A 17,021-nucleotide genomic window follows, 5' to 3' on the forward strand; every position below is an offset into this window, starting at 1 on the left:
ATTCTGACCTCGATAATAATGAGCATTCATTCTCAGGCAGATATTATATGTAACTCTATCCAAAAACATCTTTTTACCAATTAATTTCAATATGTGACACTCAGTCTAACATTTCAAGTGGAAAATACATAATGGCAGAATCTAGCAAAAATTTTTCCCAAAACTCATGGTCCCCCATACTTAGAATCTGTGAGTAGTATATCACATAGAACAGAACAAACCTAAAGGGAATTTCTTACTAACTTCAAAAAAACAGTTTGATTTTCAATTAAAAATTTCAAACATCATAAAACCAAAACCACCATCAGAAAGTCACCTGATCTACAACTATGCAGACTGGGTTAATTTTTTGAAGAATAGAGTGAACAAAGGAACAGTACTCTAAAATATAATGACTTATTTATCCAATGAATTAAGAGCCTTGGTAACTTTTAATGCCTCTTCCTGTTTTAGGATTGTACAAGGTATGAAAATACATAATTGCTGTTAAGAAAATTCTGTTTAATAGTTGGTTGTATCACAGTCAAAAACTCAGAATTGCTAAGACTCAGTTTTACTGCCCCAGTTTATGACTACAAAAAAATCTAACCAGGACCCTGAGAGTTATGTCATTCTTAACCAATATATGAATGCCCAAACCCAGTGATAATGTTTATTAAAATAATAAATTCTTTTATATATTTAATGAGCATTTATTAACCATTCACTATGTTCCAGATTCTCTGAATAGAGAGGAGAATTAAACATGGACCCTTGCAGAACCCACAGGGAATGAATAAGTAACAGAATGAGTAACAGCGAAGTGTGGTGAGAGTCTTACAATCACCTATATAATCTCTTCCAGTAATAAATCTGAGGAGGAGCTTTCTTAAACTTCTGGGAAAATTTTTCCAGTTCTCCTAGAAAGCCTCTGAAAATGTCCCACTTCTTTTAACAGTCACCATCACTCCGACCACTGAGAAAGCTGATCCACAAGAGAACAAGCAATGAAAGGAAAACTACGCTGAAAGAACTGGATTAAATTGACCCTAAATTTCAGTAGAGTGAACTAACAAAGCTGCTTTTATGTAAAGTCGTTTAGATTTGTGTTTTCTGTTCTCTGCAGGAACAGTATAGTGACTAATAAAACATTATGGATGGAAAGCAAATCGCTTTTCTCCAGCATCTAACACACTATTTAGCACATGACAGTTGCTCAAGAAATGCTTCATGAATACAGAAACCTGGAAATTCAAAGAAAATACCTGGTAACAGTGAAATTATAAATGTTACACCAAAATAAAATTTAAAACACAGTTTTTTCAAGCAGGACTTTTGAAAGCAGTTTTAAAGCTATATACACAAAGTCTGACCTTTTCAGAGGTTTTTCTATATTGTAGATAAAGTAGATTTCATCTCCTGCTGTCCAGCCTCCTCCTCCAGTGTCTTCCCTGTCTTCCCTTCCTCTCCTCATCCTCCCATCCCCACAGGCCGAGTCCTCCCTCTCTGTTGTGACCCAGAGTTCTCAGCTTTCTCTACCCACCCCAGTTTCAAAATCTGCTCTCATTACGCAACTTCAGGTATCAACAAGCAGGCAAGTGGACATCTGTGGAGCTAAGAGCCAACTCTGTGGCTGCAAAGTAGCAGAAAGAGGTGTTTTATTTCCCCATGTGCCAGAGCAAGTCCAGACATCGTCAGCCATGGCCGGCGCAGCAACATCATAGGGACCTACTTTTGTTCCGTTTTCCCGCGAGCAAATGCATCGGGCCTCTAGGTTGTTCTGGCTGTGGACTTTATTGGTGGGATAGAATTTAACACTATCTCTTCTCTGTCACACTTGGAATTAAGCACCTTCACAGTTATAACAATCATTTATATTAAAAATGTTTCACTCTCCAGATCCCATCAGCAAATTATAAACAATGCTTGATTCATTCCAAAGGGGAGCAAACTACAGATCCTTTGTTCTAGACCCCAAACACAAATGAAAACTAAACTCTCAATAAAAGTAGATGCTCCCACATAAGTGTTGCAGCCTCAAGCAATCGCTAACTGTTTTGGCTATCTCTTTTTGCAAATCAAGTATTCCAAAGCCACCTTTCTTGCCAAACATAAAAGCATCCCACTGCACACCTCAACAGAATTGCCTGTACATCCCTAATGTCTTTCCGAGCAAGAGTATGCAGTCAGCACCCTATACATTAGGGAAAAAATGGATATGTGCCCTATGGACTTCTTAAAATAGCAAGGAACTTTCGTAATCAGACCCCTTCCTTATTTTGCTTACTTTTTATGCAGCTGCATTAATACTACATTGTCAGATAAAGACAAAGATGAGCATAAGACATGAGACCTGAGTATTAAAAAAAGTAGAAGAAAACAATACAGCCATCCAAGGAGCAAGTGCTGAGCTTGTGAAAAAAACAGCTCCCGTTTATTAAATAATAGTGTTCCTGCAGGGAAGGCTGAAGTACTCTGCAAGGCTAATTAGGGCAGATCAATGTACACTTACCTGTCCAGAAGGCTGAAAGGTGTGTAGTGACTATGTGTCATTAAAAATTTACAGGACCATGGGCATCAGATGTCCATGATAGAATGACCCTGGTGAGCACTCTGAGTTTCCACTTTACTCATGTCATCTCTGATGCATCAAAAATGCCATAGGCACCACTGCTAGCACTCAGGTTCATAGCAGCTGATGTGCTATATATGTTTGAGAGGGTGGTATCAATTAACTATATTATCTGTAAAGCCATATTTGCAATTACTACCACTTCACAATTTATCATTAACAGATTTGGCAGATTTTTTTCCAAAGTAACATTTATTTAAAGGTTAATCAAAATTCTTAGAACAGCATTTATTATAATGTGATTTTTGATAATTGACTAAATCAGTGGCTCTTAAGAAAAACACCCTTGTCTCAGTCCTGCTCAGTATACACCACAGTGTCATTTGGGGAAAGCAATACATATTAGAAATGTTCATTTCAGACCTCGTCATGGAAGATCATATATTAATGTAATCAGGTGGTACATTTACATGCTCATTAGTAATCCATCATTAGTCCAAATGCTCACTATTAGGAATAAATGTACAACGAGTTATTCAGAATACCCAGAAATAGTATTTCTTATTTAAACATTCAGAATAAGCTGACTGAAATAAGTGAACACCTTGAATTTGAACTTTCAAGGCACATCACTGCAGTCAATCAGTTATGTCAGGACACTCTTCCATAATAATCTCGATTAAAAAAATCCCTACCCCTCCCTGTTGCAGGAGATGTGGTAGTTCTAATATGTGAATCTTTCTAATTCACCGGAACTACAAAAATTCCTGATGAAGTTTGTGTTTAAATTTTATGCTTTGATACATAGCACATCACTAAAGCCACATTAGTTATGCTTTATGTTGTTTAATCATATGTCAAAATCTGTAAAATCTGTTCTTGCATGCTAAGGTAATTTAACTGCAATTAATCAATCAAGGAAATAAATAAAATGTAATAAATGCCAAATAATATACCTTCTTTAAAAAGCAAGCTGCTATCTACACAAATTTATTCTAAAAATACTCACTAGCCAGCATCATAGAAGGAAAACACATATCAATTAGATTCCACTGAACCTTTTTCCTCTTAGTAGCTTTTTCTAAGCTTAGAAATGTTTCACAGGGGTCTTTGGCATGAATTGACTTTCCAAAATATATGAGCAACTTGAGAATCAAACTTATCTTTTATTATCCCCTGGGCCCAATACAATGTCTTAATGGTCATAGGTGTTTAGTGATTCAGATATCCGTGAACTAGATTCTGTCATTATGGGTCTCAGGACTCACAATAGTGGTCCTTTTTCTTTTTATTCTGGCAATAATTACCTGCTATGTGTTCTTGTTTATTTAACTACAGGTAGCAGCATTCTCTTCATCTCTTTTTTCACAAGGCCATGTGTACTGGTCAACGCTTACTAGAGTCAGATGGAGAAGAGTCCAAACATCTGTCTGCGCACTGGAGACCTGAAGGATCCAATCAAGAGCTTGGAACCCACCAAATCACCCCCTGCAGGTCCCTACCAAGGATCTGCACTGGGAAGGCCCAAGGGCAACTTGTGGAAGCTAGAAATTCTGTGCTGGCGGGGTGAAGGACTTGTACAGGAAGGCTGAGAGATCTGCCCTGGAGTCAGGAGATGAGGTACAAGATGAAGACGAGGATTGAAGCTCTCCCAAAGGAAGACAGCAGCCAAAGCCCCTCTGAAGAAAAATCACCAAAAAGCAACTTCTTCAGGAAAATCAGCGGCATGCAATCTTCTCCTCCCATTCTCCTTTTATGCCATTCCAGCCACAGCCCTCTTGTGGGTCGTCCACACCCTAAACCACGCTGACTCAGTTGAGCTGGGAGTTCCCATTTAAGTTGACCATTAATTAGTCCACCACACCATATAAGAATCAGGACGGTAGGTTGGTAAATATGTTTGTTTGTATTTGTTCCTGTAAATGAAAATGATTTTTTTCAACTATGTGACTTATTGATGAATATAGTTTTGGGCTAAGACTGAGAAGGACAACTATAAGCTCTGGATCTACTCAGCAAGAGTTCATTAAGCACCAACTGAACAACCCACATTATATTAGCAATTTAAAATATAACAAAAGAATCAAAACCATGTCTCTGCTGTTCAGACCTTACATCATAAGAGAAAATATACACAAGCTCATTCAACAACCATTACTGACCACAACTCCACACGCAGGTGTCAAAGGAGTCTCACTTCTCAAAAAGGAAATAATGAAGAAATTAAGTAACTCTGCCTCAAGCAGAAAGTCATGAATATCACCAAAAATCACAAAATAATTCCCATTAGAGTCACAGGAGAGAAAGTCGGTGAACTCGTGGAAATCTGAAGGAAGCAAATGGTATGAGAGTGACATGAATTAGTACATTCCCTAATAATAAGGATCCAAAAGTTTCAGAAAAAATTTCTTAAAGACTTGATCTATGTGCTCGCTTGGCCAGGATATACAGTAAAAACCTTGATCTATTTGTTCTTTTCATCAAATTAATTTTGGTGACATAAAATGATAATTTCTGAATTAATGGTCAAATAATACAAAGAATAGTGAGAAATTATCCTTTCAAGTTTCCTGGTAGCAGTTGTAGCAGAGGGACATCATGATTGAAAGATGCAAGGATATTGAAACTACCAAGAGTTGCTCTTCCCTTCCATGTTAGCTGCCGCGGTCTGTGCTACAGTGTGCAACACGGTAACCCTTGGTACATGTGCCTGCTGTGCACTGGAAATGTGAGCAGCACACAGAGATGTGCTGCAAGTGTGAACTCCACGCTAGACTTCCGAGACTGGCAAAATGAAGGCAAGATATTTCCATAGCTTTCATATTGGTTTTCTATTAATATAAGATTGTTAGTTTGTCCAGTGGAATACAAATATTATTATTATTTTCTCATCCTTTTACTTTTTATTGTGTAACCTAGAAAACTTAAAATTATATTTACATTTGTATTGAACAACAACCATCTAAAGACATTATGAAGAATAGTTTTTTTTTTAATTATGTTATAAAGGGCCGGGGATTTTGCTCAGTGGTTTCGCCACCTGCTGCGCAAGCACAAGGACCCAAGTTCGATTCCCGATACTAAAAAAAAAATTATGTTATAAAGGGACAATGGCATTCTGCAACATATGCTGATATTTTAATGTTACTGATGTAAAACTTTATGTAATGAGCTACAAAGTACATGCTTCTCCAAAGTTCAGAAAAACAAGAATAGCTCTCCTGATTCAGTAGAATCTTCTACCCCACTCTGATCTGCTAGTGGGGCCTACAATTTCGTATGCCTCCTTTTTTCTCTGACTGGAAGAAAATGTCAAGAGCATAAAATGAGTCTGGCTGCTGCAGTAGGGGAAGTGACTTGGTTTTCTGGTCCAGATTTACCCTACTCCCTCTCCACTGCCTTGGTTGAGCTACATATTTCAATGACTTTCTTACTCTAAGATACAAAATGGAAAGGGGTTTAGAGCTCAGAAGAGCCAAGCAATAAGTGTGAGAAAGAGAGCCTCTTGCTCTGGTGCAGGCAGGGAGATGTCACTTCAGAGCTCGGCAAGACTCACTTTGTGTGAGGTCTTATCCCTGTGGTGGCTGTGTGGCATCTGGATGCTTAGCAAAACCAGCCAGTGTGTCACAAATATTAAGCTGACAGTCTGCATAGCCATTACTCAAGGGTCAGTGAGGTAGATAGGCACAGTATTCAAAGAGCAGAAAGAGCTGCAAAGTCATGTGAGTCACTCTAAGCAATAAGATATGAAAGCAGACAGAGCCAGGAGCAACTATCCCAAATCCTCAGGAACAGATGGATAGTAATCATGATCAGATTGTACCCTATTTTTTAATCACCAGAGAATGAAAAGAGGACATAGAAACGCCATTAAAGGGCCCAAGGAGAGCTCACAGAAGCCTGGCCCTGGGTATAGAGAAAGGGAAATTTTCTGTACCTATGGAGTTGCACTGGTCCCTGGGAGTTAGCTCAGAGTTATAACCTCCTAAGTCCAGTGAACCAAACAGACTCCAGTTGAGAACTGAACAGCAGCATGGGAGGCCAGATGCCATAGTCAGAGAGAGATTCTAAGCACACACTTTCCTTCCACTGGGTGTGGTCCAAGGACGGACGGATGGGCTGAGTGCAAATGGGAGCATAGGTAGATACTGCTCAGCTGTGCTCAGATAAGTGAAGGGGAAAGGAAGGAGAAGGGGGTGGTACCCCTCTCTTTATAAACTGGAGCGATTACGTATGTTGGTGCCTACCCAGGTCTTACTCCAAAATTAACCTTTCAAGAATTTTTTTTTTTGGTACAGGGAATTGAACTCAGGACCTGAGCTAAATCCCTGGCCCAAGAATATTTAAACTTCAAAAACTCTTTAAGAACTTTGTTAGTAGGTTTTTCGATCTAGGTCTATGCAAAAGGCTACTTTCTCTCTGTTCATTCCTATTACTCTTCAAAATATCATTGTAGTATTATTTACCAGTATGATGGAGTGTATCCAGACTGAATCTGGCACAATCTTAAGATTTCAGACAACCTACAGAGTATGTGGAATGTTATATAATTTCTAGACTCTCTATACTAACTCTGTCTGAAGACATGAGAATAAGAAATTAAGCATTTTCTCAGATATAGGGACAGACATAAGAGAGGACACAGAAAAACCCATGACCATATAAAAATGAGAACCACACACTTCCCACAAAATACCAGAAGACAACAAAGAGATATTTTAAGTCAGCTGTAGTATTGACATACTCTGGAATATTTTATTAGAATGATTTTAAAGGAAGTAGCACATAACCAGTGTTTACTTCAGAAAATCAAAATTAATAAAGTTTTAAAATGAAAAGTAATGCAAAATTACCACAGAAAATGAGAAAAAGTCTCAAAATCTAATCAATAATCCATGACCTATTAAATATAAAACGTAATAGAAAAATCCAAAAAGATAGGTCAAGACCCCACCAATACATCAATTCAAAAAGGAAGCAAGAGTCCAAAGACAGAACTAAGTGGTGAATTTCACAAATAAATTTACGTCATTTCAAATGGGCTACTGTGCCGATCAAGACAAAGGAAACAATCTTAAGCTGCCTACATGGACATTTTATGATCTCATTTCAGGGAGGCTCAGACCAAGCTAACAACTCAAAGAATTCCTTTCCAGTGAGCATGGTGGTAACACACAAGGACTGATTCCGACACCCTTCTCTGTCCAGTGGTAACTCCAAGGAAGGTCTCCTGGCATTGAGAAGAGGGGTGTGCTTCAAAACAAAAACAGAAAGAACCCAAACAGTCGTACCCTATGTGTTGTGAGCCCACGTATGTTGTGACTTGTGAAATTTAGAAACAGCCTAATAAAAATGCTAAGACAACTGAGTTGTCACGACTGACAAGAGCATAAATTCAGACTGAATGGCTTTTCTAGTGCTTCCTACTAATACTAACAAAGTCAAAATATAGATTTTCCTCCAGCATTCAAAAATAATATATTTTCTACTTAGTTCCTTAGGAAAAAAAACTGAAAAAAATAACCTCAAAATATGTGACAATCTGTCACCAAATTAAAATAAGCTACATCAGCAAGTGACAGTATACGTACAAAACTTACTGCTACACTGTGTGGATCTTCACAAACAAAGGCTATTTCTAAGCAGATGGGGCCAAAGCTTTGGCTGATCCTTGCTGATGATGGTGCAGAATAGGGCCAGAGATGACCCAAAGTTCCATGCAACACAAAATTAACTGATATTTAAATTGGAATGGTTTTTGGATTTCCATGGGAGGGTGATGTGGAAAATGAGACTCATGTTACTCATAAGAACTCATTCTTATAATATGTTTGCCTTGTGAGGTTAAGGTATCTTATTGTGGCCCTCAGAAGTAAGGCATGTTGTTTTGTGTGGGCCAAGAGAAGTCAACCTCAGCTGTTCTGTTAGTCCATCACTGCTAGTACAGGTGCCTTAGACAGGAGCACAACTGGCCTCCAAAGGTCTAGAAGACAGTCAACATCCCCTTTTCACTGGGAAATGGGAAACAAGGTATTTGCCACAGTTTGTGTATGTGTTGTATTTGCTATGGTTTCTGTATGTGTTGCTTCCCAAAAATGAGTTTGCTGCAGCCTTGTCTCCAGTGTGGCTGTGCTGAAGCGGAGGAAATTTAAAACCTGTGAGGCCTAGAGTGAGGGGGTTAGGTCACAGGGGCTGCACCTGCCTGCAGTCTTGTGGATTCATGCAATCCTGCAGAAAGGGGTCCAGTCTGGGAGGGCTGGGGGAGCTTCCGCAAGAGCAGCTTGCTATAAAAGGTCCCATCCCACTCCTTCCCTGGTCGCTGGCTTCCTCCCTCACATACCTGCTCCTCTGCCCTGGCCAGTTCCCTCTCTGCTTCTCCACCGTGCTACATCACCACCAAGGTGCCAGACCCATGTGGTTTGGACCTTCCAGACACTAGAACCAAGACCCAAATAAGTCTCTTTATCAAATACCCACCCTAGGACACTTTGTTATAGCAAACGAAAACAAAGATAGTATTCCTCCACAGGTATGTATACACTACTTCCCCTTAAACATTATTACAATGGTGGGAAGGGTAAGGGAAAGGAAAGAAGGAAAAGGAATACATATGAGAAAAGGAAAAAACAGAAACAAAGTCTTTGTAAATAGGGAGGGATGGACGGGTTGAAGGGAGGGCAGGGGAAGGGGGAAGAAAAATAAGAACCAAGAGAGATTATGTAAAGGTTCAAATTCCCAATAATGAATGTCAGCATATTGTATACCTAAACTGTACGAATAAAATTAATGAATGAAAAAATATTACTACAATAAATTAATTAGCTATTTAATTCTCCATATCCTGCACAAAAATGAAATCTAAAAACTTTCACTTTGAAGTAATTAAAAATTAACAAAAATCTTCAAAGAAAAAGAATATAGAGATAACCTGGCCCCCTTTTACCCAGTTTCTGCTTCTTATGTTAACATCTTGCTAAACTACAACATTCAAACCAGGAAACTGTCACTGGTGAAATCCACCGAGCCCACTCAGGTGTGTGTGCGTGCGTGTGCATGCGTGCGTGTGTGTGTGTGGCTCCGTGCAATTTTATCACTTTGTAGCTTTGAGTAACACCTAGCCATAGCAAAGCCATAACTGCATTATCATCACAAGAACCTGAGTGCTCCCCTCTCTCCCCTTAGCACTTCTCTCCCCCTTGCCCCAGATAGGGATTTTCACTCAGCATAATTTCCTTGAAGTTCATTCAAGATGTTGCCTATGACAACCTATAACAACAGTTCATTATTCTTTATGGCTGAGAAGTATTTTACAGAATCTCGTATCATAGACTTCTTAACCATTCATCCTTTAATGGACATTTGGGTATTTCCAGGTATTTTCGATGGTTACAAAAAAAGTTATGAATATCCATCTACAATTTTCTGTGTGAAAGTAAATTTGCAAGACTTTTTAAAAGAAATGGAGCCTTGTTCATCATGGTATCCCCAAAAGTCTTTTATAGGACACATGATAGGTCATGAAAAATAAATGTTTGAGAAATGAATGTGAATGAACCACAAACTTGATTTTAAGTGGGAGAAAATAAAGCAGGTTCATCTGATGGAAAAAGCAAAGGTAAGTGTGCAGGAAAATGCCAGCAAGTTTCCCAGAACCCTAACTATCAGTTTGAAACTATGGCAGCAGAAGCTGGGCTGCAGCTCAGTGATAGAGCACTTGCCTGGCATGCTCGGGACCCTGGGCTCCATCCCTGGCACAAGAAAATAAAGACGAGGGGAGGATAAAACTACAGCAATGTTTCAAAGGAATTTCCTACATACACACACTTCAGAATGCTTTAAATTTTGTTTTGAATATTGAGCTTTACATTCAGATGCTAGTTGGATTAATAAGATACGTCTGAACTCTTTTTAGAGAAAACTGAAACGATGGACTGGTAATGATGGAATGAGTCTCCCTTCATAAAAAAAACACAATGGGAAGGGGTCCGGGGGCCCAAGGAGGGTGGGCTGAGGAGAGGGGGAATGGGGAGATAGAGTGAAGATGTGCCCGGTCCAAGGACCTAATAACCTCAATAGATGTGGAAGTTACATACCATAAACATGAGAGAAGATTAAGAATATCAACAAGATTGAAAAGGGGAAAGGGAAACTAGAGGAGGGAGAGAGGGGGAAGGAAGGAGATTAAAAAAAGAACTAAGCTGTGTTGTGTACAAGGACCGACTCCTCAAGAGGACTGTAAAATGCATGCACTGCAACCGTGTACTATTAAAGTAAAATAAACAAAAAAAAAAGAAATAAATGTTGACAGGGCAAGTTGACCATAAAAATGAATGAAGCAATAGTTTTAAAGACATGGGAAGTGAGACCACAAAGGGATGAGAAGCCCAGAGGGGAGTCCTAGGCTCACCCCAGTGTGCTGCCTTGAGGGCTTTCAACAGGGGAACCCACTCAGGAAGTACACACAGCGGTGTGGATGGCTCCACAGGGAAGAGGGGTCTGTACTTGATAACCGCAAGATGTGTATACCTCCGGGTTGGGGGGGGGGTGTTATTATTCCCAGCCTGCTGTAAATCCATATAATAGTATCGTTAAGAACTGGGATTATCAATTTGGGAGAAAGGACAGACAGATATAAGATTTACATTATTAAACTAAACCCTGCTGGCCTGAATATGTATTAAGTTTAAGAATTACTATGGATTTTTAATATAGTTTACCTAAAAAAACGAAGAAAAGAATATATATTTTAGCTCTTTCCTTTGAAAAGATTCAGGTTAAGGACCATGGCGGTCACTGTAAACTCCCTTCATTTCAATAATGTGATCTTCAAGTACCATTTCCAAGGAAATAATAGGCCTTCTTGGAAAACTGCCTGATTCTATGTTTAAAAAGGAAATGTTCAAGGTAAGCCTGTTGGAGTTTTTCATATCAGTTATCAGGGAAGCTCTCAAAAACGTGAGGGTTGTTTTGTTTTTTTCTAAAAACACGAGAATCAACTGAAACAGAAAGAGTAACTAAAGGTGGGACATTGGGCCTGCCTAAGTATAACTGCAATGAATTAGAAAGCATCAGTCTTCGGAATGGTATTTTTAAAACTCACTGGCCATCTTTTCAGGATGCTAAAGAACCATACATCACATTAAGAACTGATAAATAAGCACAGCAGATAAGACATTTATCCTTATACATAAATTGAATCTCAAAGTACCAAACTAGTTTATCTTGATAGAAACATTCTTAAATAAAACAGAAATGAGAGGAAGGAGATGAAAAACAAAGGATTAAGATGTGTTATGGACATGTACCAACTCTCCATGATGAATGTCACCATTATGTGTTGCAAGCATGTATTAAGAAATAAAATAAAAGTTAAAAAGATAAAAAAAGAATTATATTATTATCTTGCAAACACAAAGAAATAGGTGACTAGGCAATGATCAACATCTGCTTCATAAACCTCTCCTTTTTGTGAAGCCACACCTGTAGTCTTCCCCATTCTTCCCGAAATAATTTCCACCAAGGTTTTGAGGTCATAATTACCAATTACAAGGTAAGACATGGGATAGCTTATTAGACAACTCTGCAAGAATGCATCAGCAAATTTAAGCTCTGGAAAGCTCCATGATACATACAATCCACTTTCTTCAACAAATAGAGAGAAATATAAATCTCTAGATTAAAAAGGATGGCCATATCAACCAATCATAATATATGAACCTTCTTTGAGTTATGCTATGAACAGTACAAAGCATACGAATTTATGAGACAACCAGGAGATTTTGAGTATTTTGTATATCTGAGGATGGTAAGGAAATATTTATGTTTTAGGTGTGGTTAGCGATTTAGATATGGTTCATTTTTCTTTTTTGCATATGCAATTGTAAAATAGCATTTTACTATTTTTAACGTATTGTTGTAACATTTCATAACCTTGCATACTGCTCCAGTGTTGATTTAGTTAGGTAAGAATATCCTCCCCTCATCTTCCCTCAATCAGAATTTTAAAAAAAGAAAACCACAAGATATATCCCATACAGGTACAAATGCCCAATGATGAATGTGATTATAATGTATAACTAAAATGTACCAATAAACTTAAGGAATAAAAAAACCAGAATTTGAAGGTACATTACTCTTCTAGAGTCCTATTATATTGGTTCCTAACATGTCACACTTCATAAAACAGTAATGCTATGAATTAAAATACTATAGGTTAGCAGTCTGCTTTCACAGTTTCACAATATTCCAGCTTTAAAAAAACCCTGAGTCTTATCTAGATGTGGTAGCTGTAATCTCCACACTCTGGGAGAATGAGACAGAAGGATTGCAAGTTTGAGCCCAGCCGGGCAACTTAATGAGAGAGACCCTGTCTCAAAGTTGAAAGAATAAAAATGGTTGAGGATGTTGCTCACTTTGAAAGCCTTGGATTCAATCCCCAGTACCATAAACAAAAGTCTTAGCTTTTAAAAAATGCCTACTGAAATATTAAAGAAAGGGTGCCAGGCTTGGGATTAGCTTCACAATAATGAGAGGTGGAGTTTGGAATGAAAACTGGCCATGATCTGACAGTTGCTGAAGGCAGGTTATAGACTTATGGGAGTTCACTACACTGTGATCTCTATTTTTTAATGTTTGGGACTTTCACAGTAAAAAGATAAATTTAACACCACATAGCAATACATAATAAACTGAGGTGGTAGTTAAGGATTCAGAGGTCCCAGACCCTCTGTCTAAATAAAAACACTTTTACAGGCATACAAATATCAGAGGTGATATTTTATAAAGATACTGAGAACTGCTTTATAAGATTCTTTAAGATAGACTATGTTTTCTCAACCTAGAACATTGGCTTCTGAGCAATGATAGGCCTTTTCGTGAAAGTGGGTCGATCAATACAAAGTAGTTGGCTACCTTACTGAAGATATCAAAAGACATAAAAGGAAGTAGAATACTTGGGTTTACAGATGTATTTACTTGTTCTCTCTATCTGTAAAACAAGCCCGGGTTTATGAAAAGACTAATTGAACGTAGGGCCGCCATCCTTCCAACAGCATCCTGGAAAATGCAACCTACGCAATGCAATCCACCTTTCCTGTTTGCTAATTTCTCTCCACTCCAGTTTCCGCTCACAGATTTTGAGCTTTGAGTTTTGAGATGAGGAATCTTTGGAGATGTTCAAATTTTTTTAAAGTCAAATAAATCATTATAAATTATATTTTATCCTGAATCTAGTTGTTTTGCTTTAGAAGAAACACTCTGAATAGCTTGTCCAAGTTTCTGCCAAAAGAAGTCTCTTCTCTCTACTTATCAGAATTTTATCCATCCAAAAAGATAAGAGCAAGTCCAACAAATGTAGTTCCTAAAAGGATGAATATTATGTTTCCAAATTTAAAACGTATTTCTCATAGCCTCTAGATCAATGTCTTACAAAGAAATGAGCTGACTGATTTTTTTAAATGTATGCAAATCTAAAATTTGCAGCATCACTTGGCAAATAACGATTTTGCCTAACATATTACCTTATTAGTATTATTATAAAAATATCATCATGCATCTTAATGTTTACTTTCACTAAATGCCTCAAAAAGCCATGGGAGCAAATTTAAACTTTGATGTGAGCTTTGGGAGCAGACTCAGCTGTGAAGAAGCAAGTCAAGTGAATTTCTCTGTAGGCAGCTTACATTTTTGAAATTATTTGCAAGGATATATTGCAGAAATTGTAACTGAACTTTTCAAATATTTATCACCACAGTTAGAACTTTCATTACAATATCTTTTTGAAGGAGATGTTTATAATGGCCTTTTAAAAAGTTGCTATCCCAAGCTTATAAAGCAATGTTACAATGTCCTTCCATCAACAATATTAAAAGCATTCATCTCTGGGAAAATGTTATAAATAAACTCCACTGCAATAATAATCTAAATAGTTAGGTAAATGTACAAAATGACATTGTATTACAATATGCCAAAGGGTTAGAAATTCTCCACAGTAGGGTTTTTCATTTTGATGAAAGCACGATACTACTTTTGAAATTTAGTGAATCACATGACAATATTTCTTAAAATTCATCTAAAGAAATATTGGAGCATATTTCTTCTTTAGATATTAATGATGGTACCTCTGGTCCATGATAGTTGACATACAGATAAAAAGTAAGTGACAATGATTTTAAATGTATACATATTTTAATCTCTCTACATTTTTTAAATGATCTAGACTAGAACTATGCTACCCAATATTGCAGCTAGTCACATTCAGGTTTTTGTAAATGTAATTAATTAAATAGAATTCAATATTTAATTTCTCTGCTGTAGTAACCACAATTCAAATGCCCAATAGCCACATATGGCTGGCAGTCTCCCTGTTAGAAAGTATAGCTGTAGAATGTGCTTGTCATCACAGAAAGTTCTACCAAACAGTGTTGACTACGGCTGAATAGGAAACAGGTTCTTGATTGTTATGTGCGTCATAATAAAACTCTCATGTTTTCATCATAGTTCATAAAATTATGTGTTTAGTCCTAACCACTCCATCAATTCTCATTCTTAGTCACAAAACAGCTACTCAAAGTCCTAATGAATTGAGAGTTTCAAACTTTTCCAAGACCCATTATTGTCCAACAAACTGTGTTAGAGGCCTCGTGCCAGGAGTAGTTTCCTAAGTGTAGTAAAACACTGCTGAATTTTAAAATGAAGAAAAATTACTTGAAAAAGAGTATTTTATAGATAGAGAGATAGAGATACATATGGCCCTCTTTATAATGTAAAATAGCCAGTGAAAACACAGCCATACATATCTGTTTTCATTTTCCCCTTGGTATAGAAGATTGAATTAAATTTATCAATTTTATAATTTTTTCCAAAACCTCTATTTGAATGCAATTATTTAAAATTGTTCCACAGGTGTCACAGTGTATATTATCTTTTTGTTCTCACTACAAGAATTAATGTCAAAAGATTCCATTTCCTCAAAATAACAAATTAGAAGAAGACAACCCACTTCCGCTAGAAGGTTCTTTTTTGTTTGCTTGCTTCAGATTTTTGTTGAGACAAAGATCTATTTTAACCCTCCTTTACCTCCAACTTTAGCCAGCAAAAGCCCCGCCCCCTTGTTTTGCACCCAGGAATTTCTCTTTCAAAGAGCAGCCTTCCGGCCTCAAACTCCATATTTGTGAAGCTTCCAATTGGCATGAAAGACTAACTTCCAGATTTGTTCCTTTTTATTGGGTTCAGAGATCTTTGGGCCCTTCCAAAGTTCTAGCAAATTCCTTAATCTTACACAACTTATTTCTCAATTCAGAAAGGTGCATTTGTTAAAACACGTAAAAAGGTATAAACACAGAAATGCGTAGCTATTGCATTTTGACAGTTAAGTGATAAACTGAAATGTGCCTACAGATAAATATTAAACGGGAGGAGTCTGAGACGCTAAGTGAGGTCACCTCTACTATTTATGCTCAGCAAGGGATCACACTCCTGAGGAAAAGTGGAAAGACGCAAGTAACAAAAGTACATGAAAATAACATGAGAAACTCCTAGTACCACAGGGTTGTAGCAGTTGGATTTAAATGCAGCTCCTGAAAAGTAGTACGTCTGTGTTTGAAAAATGAGATAAATCATAGAGCTTATCTGGAAGGTAAAAAGATTGCAAAATTACATGAGTATATAGAAAATTTTGAGTATTTTCATGAAAAATATATAAACAATAGTAAGTAATCATTTCCTACTGAAAATAATTGGATTTTAAAGGGAGGTAATCCAAATATGATAAAAAAATGAAGTATAGGTAGCAAAACATTTAATAGAAATTTCAAATATTTTTGGAATGGCTCTTCTCCAGAGTAACAAAGTAGTATTTAGAAACTAAACTTAAATTTCCACGTTACATTGTGTAGCTCTTGAAGATGAATTAAAAACCTTGAAATTATCTGCACAAATGTACATTAGTTTAGGAGCAAAGCATAAAATAAAGGAAAGAAAGGAAACAATACTGCCAGGCTCCCAAGCCCTTCCCAAATATTTGTACCTTGCTCATTACACTAAGTTTTATATTCTTTGCTGACTTAAAAAACATAACTTCATCTCGGCTCGCTGGCTTATTCCTCAAGCCACCAAAAGCCAAATAAATTGACATTAATGTTTACCAATAAAATACTCTTTTTCAAGTAATTTTTCTTCATTTTAAAAATTCAGCAGGGTTTTACTACACTTAGGAAACTACTCCTGGCACGAGGCCTCTAACACAGTTTGTCGGACAATAACGGGTCTTGGAAAAGTTTGAAACTCTCAATTCATTAGGACTTTGAGTAGCTGTTTTGTGACTAAGAATGAGAATTGATGGAGCAGTTAGGACTAAACACATAATTTTATGAACTATGATGAAAACATGAGAGTTTTGTTATGACGCACATAACAATCAAGAACCTGTTTCTTTTTAGCGAGCTCCTAAAAAGTACCTCCCATATAATTA

The 17,021-nt window shown here is 37.3% G+C and overlaps 1 long non-coding RNA gene across 3 annotated transcripts in view; it reads right to left on the reverse strand.

Moving 5' to 3' along the window:
- Window positions 1–17,021, reverse strand: part of LOC147826616 (uncharacterized) — a 125,623-nt gene that overhangs the window by 107,857 nt on the left and 745 nt on the right. The gene's annotated exons all lie outside the window — the stretch shown is intronic.

Source organism: Heterocephalus glaber, unplaced genomic scaffold (assembly GCF_053883595.1).
Source record: "Heterocephalus glaber isolate CG9 unplaced genomic scaffold, H.glaber_assembly_v1.0 deba00001465, whole genome shotgun sequence".
Taxonomy (NCBI): Eukaryota; Metazoa; Chordata; class Mammalia; order Rodentia; family Bathyergidae; genus Heterocephalus; species Heterocephalus glaber.